The sequence below is a fragment of the Myotis davidii genome, unplaced genomic scaffold, assembly GCF_000327345.1.
Source record: "Myotis davidii unplaced genomic scaffold, ASM32734v1 scaffold143, whole genome shotgun sequence".
Taxonomy (NCBI): Eukaryota; Metazoa; Chordata; class Mammalia; order Chiroptera; family Vespertilionidae; genus Myotis; species Myotis davidii.
The window spans coordinates 1,891,576-1,901,704 of NW_006294876.1; positions in this window are offsets into that span (position 1 = coordinate 1,891,576).

Here is a 10,129-nt window from a genome sequence, read left to right on the forward strand (position 1 = left end):
AGGACCCACTGGGAGTCCTTGGGGTGCTGTCCTGTGGTGTTGGTTTGGAAGGTTGTAGGGTCCAACTCGCACTTGGTGTCAACAGCCCCTCTATACCATCACTGATGGTGCCCCCGGCTTGTTAGAGGAAGGTTGAAAGGGCTGGGCTTAGGCGGACACCTCTTCCTCCCATACCTGGGGACCAGGGGGAAAGATAGGCGTGCCTGTAGTGGACGTGCCCAGGAGTCATGGGACAGTGGTGACTAATATCTCTTTGAAGGAGGAAGAATCTACTGAGATTGAGAAGGTTGAGCAAGGACGAGGCTGGCTATATCTTTCGTGGGGAGGATAGCAGGAAATCACAAATAATTGGGAGGAAGCGCTGGATGACATTGTTTTCCTGGTTTTATTTATGTCCGGCCATTTCTACAGTGAATACGTTTTTATCAGGTCCCTGTATTTTCATCTTTGTCCTCATAGACCAATTTTTTTCAAGCTGCATTTTTTTTCATGGAATAGTGCTAAATTTGGTATTGTGGCCACCTCTATGCTGTATTGTATTAGTAGTCAGTAATCCTCGGGAAATGACAGAAGCGAGCTCAAAAGTGTCTGTAGTATCCACATCTCTACATACATGCTTTCGGGAGCATAAAACTCTGAAGTGTTTTCAAAGATTCTTCAGGAAGATTTTCATTTCCTTTTAAATATTTTTGTCTTGATTTCAGAGAGGAAGGGAGAGGGAGAAAGAGGTAGAAACATCAATGATGAGAGAGAATCATCCATGGGCTGCCTCCTGCACGCCCCACACAGGGAATTGAGCCTGCAACCCAGGCATGTGCCCTGACCGGAAATCGAATCAGTGACCTCCTGGTTCATGGGTTGAAGCTCAGACACTGAGCCACGCTGGCTGGGCAAGATTTTCATTTTCTACATGCTTATTTCAGTTTATTTGGGAAGGAAATATTTTTCTCTTGGGGATGAAGGCAGCACTACCTAAATGAAAACACGCTGGGCGAGGTGTGGCCACTTACATGCTCCACATGGAGTCTTGGAACTGGGAGAAGGAGCTGCAGCCACCCGTGGGCCAGCCGGCCTCCCATCTCTGCCCAGACACTGAGCGAGCCTTTCATTGGAAAGATAAACAGATGACGCCAGCACTCGCTCAAGTTGTGGCCACGCCTGGGTTACTGGATACACCGATTTGGATACACTGCTGTGTAACAGCTGGTGTTCTTTTGAAAAATTTGGGGGCACACTTTCTGTGGCCTTACATGATTTCACTTGGGGATACCTGCAGTGATCATTGATTTTAACAGTGACCATTGATTGGGCTCCTGCTTTGTGGCACTTGGCATAATTATTTATTTCTCACACCATCCAGCAAGTGGTCATTGTCCCATTTTGCAGAGGGGAACGTTGAGGCCCAGGGCATTTAAGTCACTTGCCCCAAGATGACAGTATGTGGCAGAGCTCGGATTCCAACCAGGCGTTTGTACATTTCCCCCCCTATCAACTAGAGCCTACTGCAAGGGGGGTAAAATGAGTGTGATGTTATATGGCTTATCCCATATGTCTTCTACAGGGCCCAGTGAATTTACTTCTTAATTAAAACATTGGCTGCCTCCCACATAGCTGGTTGTCTCTTACCTGCTTTCCGGAAAGAAGTTGATTTATTTTTCAAAATAAAATTTCATCACTAACCACAGCTCCATTCTACCACCTTGGTTTTCCGTTTTCCAGCGGTAATTGCAAAAACCTAGAGTGCATCTCTCTGAGTTGTCAAGTGGTCCAGCTTCATCATGTTTGGGTGCCTTTAGTGTTTGCCCTTTTGATTGGAAGGTGGCCCTTTCTCTCCAGGTACAAGGTCGTGTGGATCCCCGCATCTTCTCAGGTGGCTGTGCTGCTTGATGGTGTCGAATAGCACCTAAAACATGTGTCCTTTGGGCTGTGAGCCTGGGTGCAGTTAGTGTTGGGGCTGGCATCCTGTCTTTAAGGAGCACCTCTGCCATACCCAGGGGGAGGGGAGCTGGGCCGTTGGCTGGCAGTGATGGCGGCGTCTTTATTGACAGAGCAGGGGAGGATGTTGGGGAACTCAGATCCCCTGCTCCTCCGTCCCATCTGCAGAGCCTCCCTGCTCTGTTTGCAGCTCATACTGCTCCTTCCGCCTCTGAGGCTCTGCCTGTGTCCAGCATGTCACCCACAGCCCCTCCACTGTCTCAGTCCGCAGTCACCGCATTGGGTCATCCCTGCCACCTTCTCTGGGTCTTGCCTGTTAATTTCAGTATTTAGATCTGCTTGTATTTTTCATGGTACCTGGAACAATTTGAAGGTATTTTATTTTCCTGTGGGCCTGTTTTTCTAGTTTTTAGAAACTTAGTAAAACCCTGTTGACAGCCAATTACGTAAAAAGAAAACAATTAAAGCTACATTTATAGAATATGTAGTAAATGATATGGAAAGTACTGCATATGAAAGTCAGTCACTCTCTCTACACATACATGCATGCTTTCTCTTTTTTGCTGTCTCTCAGATCGATTAATCCCAACTGACTTTTAATAAAAGCAAGACATTTTCTTGTCCCATCTCTTTCCACTTCCTGGCTGTTTCTCAGAGCAAATATTGTTAATGATTTGCTTTTAGCTCTCTTTAGGCTTTTCTAAATAATATCCTTAAAATGCTATTTTTTTAACATTATTTATAATTTGTTTTTAAAAATTGTGAGGTATAATTGACATATAACATTATATTAGGTATACAGTATAATAATTTCATATTTATATATATTGTGAAAAGATCACCACAATAAGTCTAGTCAGTAGGTTACTTTTTAAAAAAAGATTTAAAAAAATATTTTTAATGATTTCAGAGAGGGAGAGAGAGAGAGAAACATCAATGATGAGGGGAAAGAGAAGTATAAATGAAGAGAGAATCATTGATCAGCTGCCTCCTGCATGCCCTCTACTGGGGATTGAGCCTGCAACCTGGGCATGTGCTCTAACTGGGAATCGAACCTTGATACCCTGGTTAATAGGTTGACACTCAACCACTGAGCCACACCAGCTGGGCTGTTAACATTTTTTTAATGCCATTTCTTGATTGAGCAATTTGAGACATTATTTTGTTTCCTTCTGTCCTAATTCACACACACACTCCCTTCCCCTCCTCCATCTACTGTAATGATGTCACAATTTTTGGTTTGATCACTTATCATTGTGACTGTGTAAGCATTGTTTTTACATGAGCTAAGGAGAATGCCATGTTTACAGTACCGTGCTTGTACAACTTCATTTTGCTGTTACTCTTAGCAATTTTTTCTATTTGATCATCTTAATTTTCCAGCATTTCTGGAAAACTCTTGATAATGGGTCAAATATATCAGGCTGCCAGTTTGAGTTCCTCTCTTTTTATCCTTTTCCCTGGAGCCACCCCTCTCAGAGTCCTCAGCCTCCTATACTTATCTCGTGTGATTGTCCCCAGGGCCTGCTGTCCTCTTAGGACATCTGTATCCGTCACCCGTTCCTTCCCTCCTCCGCGGGAGCCTCCATCACTGGGCCCATGCTGCAGACAGAGTCAGGAGAAGTCACAGCCTCGAGGGGGAGGCCCCTTTTCTTCCCCTTAAGAATATTCACGAAGGTTTAAGGTTTTCTTGTTTGTTTGGAGTCTCTCATTTCTGTTTGTTATTCCCCTGTTACTGGACTCTTTCTTGGTGAACTCCTTCTGTACTGAGAGAGCACATTCTCCAGCTCTAAGAAAGTACAAAGGAAATGCATGTTGTGAGAACGCCTGTGCAGGAAATATCTCTGTCTCACCCTTCCAGCTGGTTGCTAGTCTGGTTTGCTTTAGAGTTCTGGGTTGGAAATAATTTGCTCTTAGAATTTTGAAGCATTGCCCTTCCTGTCTCCTCTCTTGCTTCCAGTGTTGCGTTTGAGCAGTCGGATGCCTTTCCAAGGCCTTTCCAATCTCTTGTAGATCATTGGTAGCTGGCCCAGCTATTGATTTCTGATGGCTGGTATTTAGGTAAACAGGGAATTGGCCAGACTGCTGTATTATCATCACTAGTGCTTTAGCGCTTAAGGGCAAGCTTAAAGCATTTCTTTCTTTCTTTTTTATTTCTTAAAGTATTACAGAGAGTATTACACATGTCTTCTTTTTTCTCTCCCTTGACATTCCCCCAGCTTCCCCCACCCCCCAGTGTCTTGTGTCCATTAGTTATTCTCTTATGCATACATATAAGTAAAGCATTTCTTTTTGGCTTTCATACTTCCAAGACTCAACGTTGGCCATATAAAAGCTGCCATTGTAGTCCTGTGGACTTGAACACAGGGCTTCTGTGGCCTCCAAGGGGTACTCACACAGAGCACAGCTTGCGTGGCGCCCCCTGCAGTTGTGCAGGGAGGATGCCCTGGCTGGGAGCTGTGGGCTTTGCTGAGTCATGCCCTGGGAGGTGGGTGTCAGGCCTGGCTTTGCCGGTACACATAGAGTCCTAGAATAGACTTCACCTAATGAACCAAAGGTGGATAGAATTCATGCTTTGCCTTTGCATGTGCTCAAAACAAACATCCTAACTTGTCATAGGCCAGGATGTGACCAGGATGTGCTGAGTTAGAAGAGTGTCACTGCTATTTACATTTTAGGTTTGGTTGGGAGCTTCAGGCCACGTAGGTGCCACTTTCTGCTGGTCAGCTTCCAAAAAAGCACCCTGCCACTTTTGCTTGTGTCTTGTGGGTCCAGGGTAGCAGAGTTCAGCCAAAGAACCATAACATGAATCTATTAAAATCCTTTAGGACCCCGAGCTCCCCAGTGCTTTGAAGGCACTAACCTGTTTTTCCGTATTTCAAACAGCCGATGGAAGATACTTATTTCTGTGATCAAGTTACACCAGCTCTGACCTAGTAAACCAGGTTGTTTTGTTAGCAGCTAAACTCTTTCAAAAGACGGCATCTGTATGAGGAAACAAAAGGTAGGGACTCTGCTCCGGCTTCGTCATCACCTCGTTGTATAGATGAAGAAACTGAGGCCCAAGGCCCACCGTAAGCTAGTGACAACAGGCCCCACCTTGGGGCTTCCTGACCCCTTTTTAAAACTGCTGAGCGTTGAAACAAGCGTGATGAAACCTTGGACGGCAAAATAAGAATGTTCCCTGGTGCCAGGATCACTGCTCTGAGTTTTCAGGTCACTGTGGGAAATTTACTGTATCGGTCCAGCCGCGTTTTGGAGGGGTCTTGAGAGTCTGGGGAAGGAGTATGGACAGATCTCCCCACGGTTTGTTGGGATCCTCAGAAGCTCCTAGCTGTGAGCTTCAGACCACGTCCTCCCTCCTTACCCCTGTCCACGGAGCCGAAGTTTGTTAACAGTCAATTTTGACAAAAGGAGACAATTGAAGATTGTCTTGCTCTCGGTTGTAATGGCGCCATGTGAGCACATCTACCTGAAACAAGATGTTTAACGTCCAGCGAGTGGCAATACCACCTTTTCTCACCCCATGGGGATAACTGCATCCCGGAAACCTGTCATAGGGGGACATTCTTGTCACTTGAACATTCATTTACTATTCGAAGGAAACATTTGTCTGTCTTCCTGAACTACAAGCCGATACTTGTGTTGTTTTCTAAAACAACCCCAGGACCCGTTAACACAGGCATGGCCACTTCAATAGTTACATTGGTTACTGACTACAGTTTTTTTTTAATATATTTAATTGATTTTTTACAAAGAGGAAGGAAGAGGGACAGAGAGTCAGAAATGTCGATGAGAGAGAAACATCGATCAGCTGCCTCCTGCACAACTCCCACTGGGGATGTGCCCACAACCACGGTACATGCCCTTGACCGGAATCGAACCTGGGACCGTTCAGTCCGCAGGCCGACGCTCTATCCACTGAGCCAAACCGGTTAGAACAACTGACTACAATTTAAGGGTGTTTTTTGTTGTTGTTGTTATTTTAAATAAAACCTCTTTAAAATAGCTGTTGACTTCTCATCAAGCTCTCCTGTAGCTAGTACAAATAATAGAGGGTGTTAACAAACAAAAACCAGGCACGCATTCAGTGTTTTAACAAATACAAGCTTTCATGGGAAATCATCTTAGTTTATGCAAAATGGTACACGAAACTCTTAACCTTTTTAAAGTAAATGATATTTAAATATTTAAAAATACTTAATACAATTTCACTTTTGGCTCATGTTCTAAATTTATTAGAATGCATTTTAAAATATAATCCAGTATAAATGGGAAATATGATTTAAAAATTGCTTTTCTGTTTGTATGTTTTTAAATTCAGTAGTATTAGTGAACACCAGCTTTCATTCATCAAACTGGAAATTGGTTATTTCCATTAAAACTTTCACTTTTAATAATGTCACTAAATACTGCATAGTTGAAAGTTCAGACTGTTTGTATATTAGTGCCATGTAAGACTAAGACACTGGAATCTATGTCTATGGTTTTAGCTCTAATGTTGCCCATGAAATCTCTGATGTGCTTGGAGTTTGCTTGGTGCAAGCAGGTGCATGTTGTAAGGCTTATGACCCCCTGATTGCCACATGCCTATGGCATTGAAGAGCATGGCTGAGGGTCGTCCCAATATGCCAAGGTTGTGGGTTTGATCCCCGGTTAGGGCACATACAAGAATCAACCAATGAATGCATAAATAAGTGGAACAACAAATCGATGTCTGTCTCTCTCTCTCTCTCTCTCTCTCTCTCATAAATAAATAAATAGCATGGCTGTTAGAAGAACTCCCAAACATATATTGTGTATTGGTGTGGCTTTCCTTGTAAGCTTAGCTTCTTAGAATTGAAGTGAGGTGCATCTGCTGCGCCTCCGGAGACAAGAATCTGTGACATAGCGAGGCACCATCACTTTGACCTGACCGACCACATCATGGCAACAGGGCTTTGGCACAGTGGCAGTTAGGAGAGACAGACTGACTTCCAATAGCTAGTGAGAAGCCCAGTCTTCCCTTAAAGAGAAAAATTAATCTAAGCCAAGGTCCAAGGGCCATCCATGTTCTCAGTTGCTTTGTGGAAGGTCTTCAAAAAATTGTATGGAAGTCTTTATGTTCCTCCATACATTTTGGTTTTTCATTTTGGCAAACTGTTACTGTTATAATAGTGTGCTGTAGGGATTTAATGTTTGATGATTACATCAGTTACATGCATGATTATTTGCACAAATTGACTCACAGTCATTTAACATATATTGAATGAACAACAGTACAAAATGTATTTCTTGGGCACCTGCTATTGGCCAGTGAGTGACCTATTGCTGGGGTGACATCAGTAAACAGAGGAGATTGGACCCTTCCCTCGTGAACTTTGCAGAGTGGTGTCAGGAAATGGTAAACAGCCGACAGACAAATGGACAAGTAGGAATCAAGATGAGTACTAAGAAGGAAAAAGCATTACTCTGGGAGAGCAGCAGAGGGCTCTAATTTGATTGCCGTCTGCCAGGGAGACTGGTTTTCAGCATGTCTGGCTACCGAGTGTGACAGTTGTCCACGGGATGGTATCTGACTCACTCTTGTGCCTTTGCCAGGCTTTTGAATTTGACCTCTCGTTCTCTTCTCATCTGATTGCAGTGCAGGCCTGTGATGGAAATGTGGACCCTGTTCTCTTCCAGCCTCAGAGTCCTCGCTGACTGCGTTTGTGGTTGAACTGAGGCATTTTCTGTAATTGTTTGTGTTTAAGGGCAAATGTTATAAGCTAAGGCGCTCGCGTGGAGAACTTAATGGGAAACCGTCATCTTTCGTTATTACATGTTCTTTTCTTCTTCTTCCCCGTCTTGTTTTTCACGGGCGTTGTCTGTCTTGTTTGGAGAGTTAATATGAACCTGGAAATCTCAGGTGGAATGATGAGGAGAGACGTGTTTTCCGTTGGAGCTTGGGTAGGGCCGTGCTGAGGGACGGCTTTGTCTCCCTTGTTTAATTAGAGAAAGTTGTTAGGGTTGTTTCTACCTCTGGCACTGCCCCAGGTGGGCACACAGAGGGAGTGGGGACGGACAGACCTGCTGGGTAAAGGCAGCGCCTCTAGCACACCCACGTTTGAACTCAGTGTGAGGAGGTGGCTTTGTTCCCTGCTGGAACACGTCCAACCAACACTTCTCTTTCTTCCTAGTTTACAGCTTCTCCTTGGCAAACAATGAAAAGACTGGAAAGCAAACAAACGTCCCCACAGAGTCACTTCTAACAAGGCCGGGTGGTGTTTGGTCGTTATTGTGGTTCCGGGCTGTCCGAGGGCGCCTGGGTGGTTGTCTGTGCACTGGCTGCTTTACTTAGTCCTTTGCTGTGTTTCATCAGTCAGTTCTTTTCATATTAAGAAGATACGGAAATGTGTTAGTTGGTCTTCTCTTATTGGGGTAAAAAAAGGGGGATTCTCATGATGAAGCATTAAGTCTTAGCCTGAAGAGGTCTTCTCCCATCCCAGTTTGTGGCTTTCTTCTTGCAGCTCAACTCATGGCTTGAATTCTTGTGGGCTAACTTCAGAATTGAGTAATCTTTTTTGTTTATTTTCCCTTTGCCAATTTTCTTATCGATTTGTACTTATTCTGTGGGATCGTAGATATTTTGGCTCTCTCCACTGCTTTTTGGATTAAAATATAGTGGAAATAAACACTCATGGAGATGGGCAAGTATATGCATGTGTTTGTGCATCGGTGCCTTTGTGTGTGTGTGTCTTTGTGTGCGTGCCTCTGTGTGTGTGTGTGTGGTGTGTGTGTGTGTCTGTGGCTGGGGAATAGGGGTTCTGAAGTGAGGTGTGAACTAGCTTCTAGCAAGGTGAACCCAGCTAAGTGACTGTCTTCCTGAGCTTCAGTTTCCTCATTGTCAAAGGTGGGGACCTCACAGAATAACAGTGAGGATCAGGGAGACGGCAGCCTCGAGGGACAGGAAGTCACTCAGGCCAGTGCCTGGCCCTGTGCGGCCTTTCCAAAATCCCAGTTTCCCACTGAAAAATGTTCTGTCACGTTTTGTGCTATTTACTGAAACATTTTAAAAATCACTAAATGTAACAGGAGACATTAAAGTATTATTTTAAATAAAAACAACTACAGCTGAAAGGAGCCCAAGACCAGTGTGCACACTCCCTCCATCGGTGTGGTGTGTGTATGTGTGTGTGGGGGGGGGGTGGGACGGGGGGACAGAATAAGCTGCAGGAACAGGATCTTTGCTTGCTCAGCTTCCTGAACCTGCTAAGGGATCCAAGAGGCCCCAGGATCAGGGGCTGAAGTTGGGGGGCCCTGAAGAATTGACAGCCATCAGAAGAGATTCATTCTAACCCCGGTTCACTCTCAGTTTGGAATGTTCTAGAAATAGGGTATAGGGTGTTGTGAGGACTGACGCCTGTGAGGCAGCCAGACCACTTATGCTTGCAAACTCATCCACAGGCATTCCCTGTCTCTGTATCTCTGTAAATCTGTATCTATCTCTATCTATCTATCTATCTATCTATCTATCTATCTATCTATCATCTATCTATCTATCATCATCTATCTATATATCTGTCTATCTCTGTGTCTTTCTGTTTGTTTCTGTCTCTGTGTTCCTTTTTAATTGGACCCTTAGGAAGAATGAGAAAGTGCTTTTCTGCTTGGGATGACATAGTCTCTGGCCTTGAGGTTGTCCTGCCAATTGAAATCCAACTGGACAGTGTCCATTGGCATGTGGGCCCACAGTGGACGTTCCTGATACATATATTGGTGCTCAAATATTTGCAGCCACTTTTTACCGGGCCTCAGGTTTGGCCACAGAGTATCAGGGAGTCGTAGCTCCCCAAGCACTGGGAATAACAGGTCACTACTCTCCCCCTTTTTTGCCAGCAACTAGGAAGTCTGCCACTGGACACACCACGAACTCTCCCTTTTTTAAAAAACTTAGGGTTTTGAAAACATTTCCCACCCTTGTTAGTCAGGGCAGTTGCACCAAGTAGGGTTATAATCCCTAGCTTTGAATCTCCTGTCCCCGTGTTGCCTCTCATAGGGACTGACCTACAGTGTCATCACAGTTCTGCCACTTAAGTGCATCTTTGGAAAGTACAGTGATGAGTCCACATCCAGCTGTGGGTAGTGTGTGATTTTGTTTTCAACATGTCATCATTGAATAAGAAATACAAGTGGATGGTGTGTCCCTGGGACGACTTCAGGATATGGTGTCCGT